Raw genomic sequence first — 7,362 nt, forward strand, 5'->3', positions numbered from 1 at the left:
ATTATGTGAGTTACAGGAAGGATAGATCAATTCAGATCACTGAGAAAGAGACACCGGGGTTATACCTAATCCTGAGCTCCTCATTCAGTTTTGGGAATGAAACTTCAAAAACATCACTCTCAATCATATATGATGGTCTTTCATCCAGAGTTCACATAGTACAATTCTTAAATAGGTGGATGGGTGTTTAAAAATTCTGTCCCTGTATTTGAAAAATGGGACAGCTCTCTACTCCCAACCCAGGCCAACTTGCCTGGAAGCTATACAAAGAAACAATCTTTTCAAAATGTATCTACCTAAATCTCGCATCCCTGAGACATTAAAATAATCAAATGAGATTGTACAGCACCTGATCAATGACCTTGCTCATAACATTCCTTCCAAAGTGCATTCGGGCTTGCAGCTAATAACAGCCATGAATCACGTGAACCACACAGAAGACTGGGCAAACGGTAATTATATCAGGTAATAAAAGTGAGAAATAGCCAGCCATTAGAACTGGGAAGCTCTTTTTATACAAAGTACAGCCTAAAAGGATCAGGGTGACATATTCAGGATGGAGACATCTATGTAGAAGCAGCAAAAGTAGGAAAAATCTGATCCCAGAGTAAAAGTTTGACCACATAAAGCCAAGGAGGACCTAACGCTTAAAGCCGGTCCTGGTGTGGGATGGCACCCAGGGACAGCCATACCACACACAACAACTGCCTGGGTGTCCCTAGCAAGTCACTTAGCCTCTCTGGCATTCAGGGTCAGCTGCAAAAGGTGAAGTTGGGACAAATACTCTCCAAGTTCCTTTCTAGCTCCAAATTTCTCTTTGTAATTGATACAGAATTCATGCAATACTTGGGAGACAAAGTCAACCCAGAAATTGGTGTCAGCTCTGAATTAAACGAAGCTTACCATCGGCAGTTTTGACACTTGGTGTCCATCAAGTATATAGACATACTTGTGAGATACAGTCCTGAAAATTCTGATTCTGTGCTTTTGAAGTGGGCATCAGGTGGTGGTATAATTCACAAGTTTCTAGGAGCATTCCGATATGCTCTGAAATTTGAGAACTACTCGTTCTACAAAGTCAGCAGTTAATGGAAGGCATGATGACCCCTTATAGGAAGGGGCTGAAAAGAATAGCAATATCTACTGAAAACTTGTTTTATGCCGATATTGACTACATGTTATCTCATTTAATCTTCTTAACAGTCTTCGGTTCAGGAACAAAAGACATCTTTCCTTAGGAAGAGAAATCAACCCCAGTTGAAAGTAAGGCAATAATGGAGGGTCTAAGTGGCTCAGTTGGTTGAACATTTGACTTCAGCTCAGGTCATGATCTCACAGCTTGTGAGTTTGAGCTCCGCATCAGGCTCTGTATTCATAGCTCAGAGCCTGGAGCCTGCTTCCGATTCTGTGTCTCCCTCTCTCTCTGCCCCTCCCCTGCTCATGCTCTGTCTCTCCTGTCTCAAAAATAAATAAACACTTAAAAAACTTAAAAAAAAAGAAAAGGCAATAAAGAATCCTAGATAATCCTGATAAACTAATTTCCCTTTTTGACTCTTGCCCCGTTAAATAAATGAAGCTAATCGTATGCATTCTTTGTACATTTTCATTTTTCTTTGGAAGTAGGGTGATAAATAAAAGGAGAAATAAATTTCATAAATGCAACATAGTTGCATAAATATAGCATACTCACTTTGTAAGTAAACTAATTGAAACAGAAAAAAAAAAAACATCAACAAGAATTAAGACCTTCCTTGGGTACATAAAATTTGTCGAGCCATAATTTAGGTGTATATTTCATCTTGTGTATGCCAACCAACACTCCAGACAAAGATATTCTCAGCTGCAATAGAAAATGAAGGTCTCTTAGACCTCACGCTTCACACATAAACTCTCCATTTAATGATGTTTGGGTTTCCTCTCTTAGATATGCCAAGTGCAGAGGAAGACTAATAAAGAGCTTTAAACCCCAGGTTGCTAGGATACATTATCCATTTATTTTAAAGTACAAATCTCCATTCTTGCTCAGGCTGAGATGAATTTTCATTACTAAGAACTCTTTAGAAATACAGTCCATTCTCAAAGTACTTTCCCCAGAATATTTATTCAAATAGCACTGTTCCAGAAAGGCTCTATGTTCTTTTTTCCTACTAACTTGGGATAGTGTACAGAGAGTCCTATGAGTTAGCATTTAGTGAGGCATTTACACCCTAGTGGTGGTTCATCCATCAGAGAAGAGAAATGCATAGATATTTTGAAACTTCAGAGTGAAAATAGAATTTGGACCTTGTAAGGCTAGGGTGAAGTGAATGAAATTTTTTTCAATATTTATTTTTACTATCCCTTCAGATCTAAAGCCATTTTGTCTGGCAACATAAAGATTGAATTGTGATTAGCTTAGTTTACTTACCAAATTATCATGTGTCATGTCTTCTATTTTAAAGTATAATTTATTTAGATAGTTTCAAATATATGACTTGGGTGTTCTTTTCAACATTCCAAATTGTACCTACAGGGGGTGCCATCTATTGCCAAACTGAAAGAAATCCAGCACCTTCCACTTTTGCTAAAAGCAGGCCAAAATCTACAGAGGAGGAGAGAGGAAGGAAGCATTTTAGAGCGTTTACTGTATGCAGCCGCTATACATAGGTAAGCTCATAGATGATCTCAGAATCCTGGAGAGGTGGGGAGTGTTGGCCCATTGTATAGGTGAGGAAGGTGGGGCTTAGAGAAGTCTAGCAGGTCACTCAGCCAGTAAGTGGTAGGACTGGAGTCGGACTCAGTCTACCGGACTCCACAGACTGTGCTTGCATCTTACATCACTCAATGACTGTAGGAAGCCGTTAGCCACCAGGGGGCTGCAGAGAGAGTTTGTGTTGCCCACTACCCTCACGCGCCGTCTCAAGTATGGAAATGCCATTAATCCTTTTTGGCCTCCCCTGACTCAGTGGCACCCATGAAAAAACTTGTGGGGGGCAAAAAAAGAGGCAAGTTCTGAAGTTCACCCTTGAGTGGATCCAGTCTGTAGAAGACGGAAGTATGGCTGCTGCCAATTTGGAACAAACTTTTTAGAGAAAGAATCAAAGTGAATGGAAAAGCTGAGAATCTTGGCAAAGCAGTTATGTATGTGGAAAAGAGCAAGAGCAAGGTCACCTTAACTCCTGAGGTGACTTTTTCTAAAAAGTATTTGAAGTATCTCACATATATATGTATATTTGAATAATCAACATGCTCGGTTGCACATAGCATTTCCTGTTAGTTGCTAACAGGAAAGAGAGTTATCAAATACATTAACCGCATTAACCACAATGAAGAAGAGGAGGAAGATAGGATTAAAACTTGTTTACTTGAAATCTTTTGTCTGAGTTCTTGAATAAAGGTGGAAACAAAAACAAAAAAAATGAAATTAACTCATCACCATGTATCATTGAGTTCCTACCATGCGATTCTGAAATTCTTCTTTTTTATTGTTCATTTTTTTTATTTTGACAGAGAGAGAGAGAGAGAGAGAGAGAGAGAGAATTCCAACCAGGCTCTGCACTGTCAGCACAGAGCCTGATGCAGGGCTCGATTTTCACAAACTGTGAGATCATGACCTGAGCCAAAATCAAGTCAGATCCTCAACCAACTGAGCCACCCAGGTACCCTCAATTCCATAATTCTTTAACACAAAGGGCTCATTAGTGCAGGGCAGTTTCCCTGCACAAGGAGGGGCAGCTCACTAGCCAAACAGCTCAGGGCAGAGTCACCAAGGAAGCCCCGCTCAGCCAGGGATGAAAGCTGTCACCAGGCCAGCTCCTGCCAGCATTCAGGGGCCAGCTGTTGCATTAAGAAATGTCAGGACTATGAACATTGGGGTACATGTTCATAGCAGCACTCTCCACAATAGCCAAAACATGGAAAGAGCCTAAGTGTCCATCAATGGACGAGTGGATCAAGAAGATGTGGTTTATCTATACCATGGGACACTCCATGGCAATGAGAAAGAATGAAATCTGGCCACGTGTAGCAACATGGATGGACCTTGAGGGTGTTATGCTGAGCGAAATAAGTCAGGCAGAGAAGGACAAATACCATATGTTTGCACGTATAGGAGGATTAGGAGGAACTTAACTGAGGACCATGGGGGAGAAGAAGGGGGGAAATGGTGGGGGAAAGGGAGAGAGGCAAACCATGAGAGACTCTTGAATGCTGACAAAAACTGAGGACTGATGGATGTGGGGGGGAAGGGGGATGGGCATGGAGGAGGGCACTTGTGGGGATGAGCACTGGGTGTTATATGGAAACCAATTTGACAATAAACTATTTGCAAAAAAAGAAAAGAAAAGAAATGTCAGGACTAGACAAATCATAGTCATGTGGTTCCAGGAGAGTGATTCTAGTTTCCGACTTTACTATCTGAAAGTGTAGCCTCACTCCTGATCTCGGGAGTGGGCCCATGACACACACCTGGCCAATCATAACCCCATTTCCCTAGACACAATGAGGGGTCCAGGAGTGGGCAATGACCCAAATAGAGCCGAAGACTTTCCTGAATCTGATACATGGGTAACGGGACAGAGAAGTTCCAAGTTGGGAGGCTGTGACATTTTGGCTGCCAGGAAACATCTTCCCTATCATGAGCCTGGGGAGAAAGCATGTCTGCAAAATGAGATCAGAGATGAGAAACAGAGTGAGGAAACAAGAGAGTTCTGGTGGTGCCCGTCCCAGGAACAGGCACTGATGGGCACAAGCTCCTCCTCCAGTCCTGTATACTAACCCAGAACTGTCTTGGTATGGAACCAATATATTCTCTCCCGCTTTTAAACCAATTGGAGTGGTTTTCTGTCCCCTGGACTTGACGCAGCTTTGATTAATGCATCTGGTTACCTTTCCCAGGGACTGAAATTCCCTTGGTTTACAGCCATGTCCTTGGCCAGGTTTAGTTTACAACTTCCCCCGAAGAACTTGAACATGAACCATATTGCCATGCATATATCCATGTCTTGAATCATTCAGCATTATAAATCATCCTGAAGAAACAGTGGCACTGTATTCCGGTTAAAATATTTAGGGATACAGATGACACAGGATAGCGGTATCATGCACCCACCACATACAATGGTGATTGATTGTCTGTCTGCGGAGGTGGCTCAGTCCCAGATATGGGATGACAAATGAGGGGCCTTCGTGGTACCAGCTGCTTCTATTTCAGCGTGGAATCTGTCCTCATGGAATTTCAGCCTTCTTGTCTGGTTTCGCTTTTAGGATGGCACATTTTGTATATGCCTTTACAGAATGTGTGCTGATTACTCCCTCTTCATATGCATTTACACCAGGGTATCTCAGCATTGGGCTATTGACCTTCTGGGGCGGTGATTCTTTATTTGGAGACCTGTCCTGTACACCATATGCACGCACTGGCTGCCAGGTGCATCTTCCTCCATTTGTGATGATCAAAAATGTGTTAGGGCATTGCCACGTATGCCCTGAGGGACAGAACTGCCCCCCATTGAGGACCACTGGTTCAGAGAGACACCAAGTTTGGGCATTTGATCTTTGAAAGACACTTTTTTTTTCATTGTCCTGAAAAAGCACATACTAGGTCACTATATATATATATATATATATCTTTAAACTCCCAAATAATTGAGAATGTTTCTCTAGCAATGGCTAGATTTAGACCATTATTTCAGGTGAGTTTCTGTAATGCATTTGTACATTCAACCATGCAAACACATATGCATGGAAATTTTTCAGAGCTCTCATTTCTCAGTCCTCTGATTGGACGAATCCATATTTCATAACTGTCTCAGTCACAATGACTGTAGCTTATAACAATGACTTCAGTCAAGGTCTGATTCCAGCACACAACTTTTTTCCAACCCGGAACGCTTGTGCCCCTGAATTTATTCCTATGCAGTCTGGCGTTGAAGCCACCTCTCAACATGAACTTATTCTATAGTAAGGTTGCCTGATTTAGCAAAGAAAAATGCAGGACACCCGGTTTACTTTGAATTTCACACAAGCAACACATAATTTTTTTTCTTAAGTTAATTTATTTATTTTAAGAGAGAGAGAGAGAGCACAAGTTGGGTAGGGGCAGAGAGAGGGAGAGAGAATTCCAAGCAGGCTTCATGCTGTCAGTGTAAAACCCAACACAGGGCTTGAACCCACGAACCACAAGACCATGACCCGAGCCAAAATCAAGAGTCAGATGCTTAACTGACTGAGCCACCCATGTGCCCCTACGATGCATCATCTTTTAGTGTATCTTCCAAGTGTTGCTAAACATCATACAATATGTGGGACAGCCCTGACAACAAAGAATTATGTCGTTATAAATTGCATGAGACACGCCTACATTTGATCTGGCCACTTTACATCTCTATCCACTCTGTCTTGAGTCTGCTGATTTGTGCTGTTATTACCAGAGTCTCTTCCCACCTACTGCTCAGAACCATAAGGACGTTCCTTTGTCCAGGGTTGCCCTTGATGGTAGTGTGCTTATCAGATTCTGGATTCTTCAGGGTTTCAGCCAGGGTCCAACCAGGAAGTCAGAAATCAAATGGAATTTTAAGTAGAGAAGTGGCTCTACAGATGATGTAAGAAGCTTGAAAACCAGTCAGAAAATCATGAAGTCACTCACAGATTAGCAAAATGGTACCGTTTATTTCCATCCCTAGCCTGGAGGGACAAAAGAAGGGAATTGAGTTACCGGGGCCAAGGTCTGAGATCATCTGGCAGACCTGACCTTGGAAAAAGCTGGTGCAGCAGAAGCAGGAGACAAAAAGAGATACAGTGCCCGTCTCCACTTAAGGAGAAAAGGAGAGAGAGAAAAATACGCTGGCTCCTCCCACCAACCTATTTCCTACCAGTGTGTCTCACCGGCCAAAACCAGCCACTAAATATCTAAGACACCTGAGAACGACAGCCAATCTAAAAAGTCTGAGCTCACTGACCCTGATCCTCAGGGTCCCTTCTCTTCTCAGTGGTGGGCTGTCTCTTCTAGATCTGAAGAGCACAGGAGAGGTGGAGTCGTCCTGTCTTTGGGATTCATATAAAGTCCTGGCAGCAACAGCCTCATTCACCAGTCCCTACTCCAAATCTAGCAGTGAGAAATTTTGAACTGGTTTTTAGAAAATTCTGGGGCACCTGAGTGGCTCAGTCCGTCAAGTGTCCAACTTTGGTTCAGGGCATGATCTCACAGTTCGTGAGTTCAAGCACTGCGTTGGCCTCTGGGCTGACAGCTCAGAGCCTGGAGCCTGCTTCTGATTCTGTGTCTTCCTCTCTCTCTCTGCCCCTCCCCTGCTCACTCTCAGTCTCTCTCTCTCTCTCTCTCTCAAAAATAAATAAACATTAAAAGGATTTTTTTTTTTTTTTTTT

At 42.5% G+C, this 7,362-nt stretch overlaps 1 pseudogene; it reads left to right on the plus strand.

The window, feature by feature from the left end:
• Positions 1–415: 415 nt before the first annotated feature.
• Positions 416–3,370, plus strand: LOC144226355 (large ribosomal subunit protein eL22 pseudogene; annotated as a pseudogene).
• Positions 3,371–7,362: the final 3,992 nt, after the last annotated feature.

This window comes from Crocuta crocuta, unplaced genomic scaffold (genome assembly GCF_008692635.1).
Source record: "Crocuta crocuta isolate KB4526 unplaced genomic scaffold, BGI_CrCroc_1.0 scaffold282, whole genome shotgun sequence".
Taxonomy (NCBI): Eukaryota; Metazoa; Chordata; class Mammalia; order Carnivora; family Hyaenidae; genus Crocuta; species Crocuta crocuta.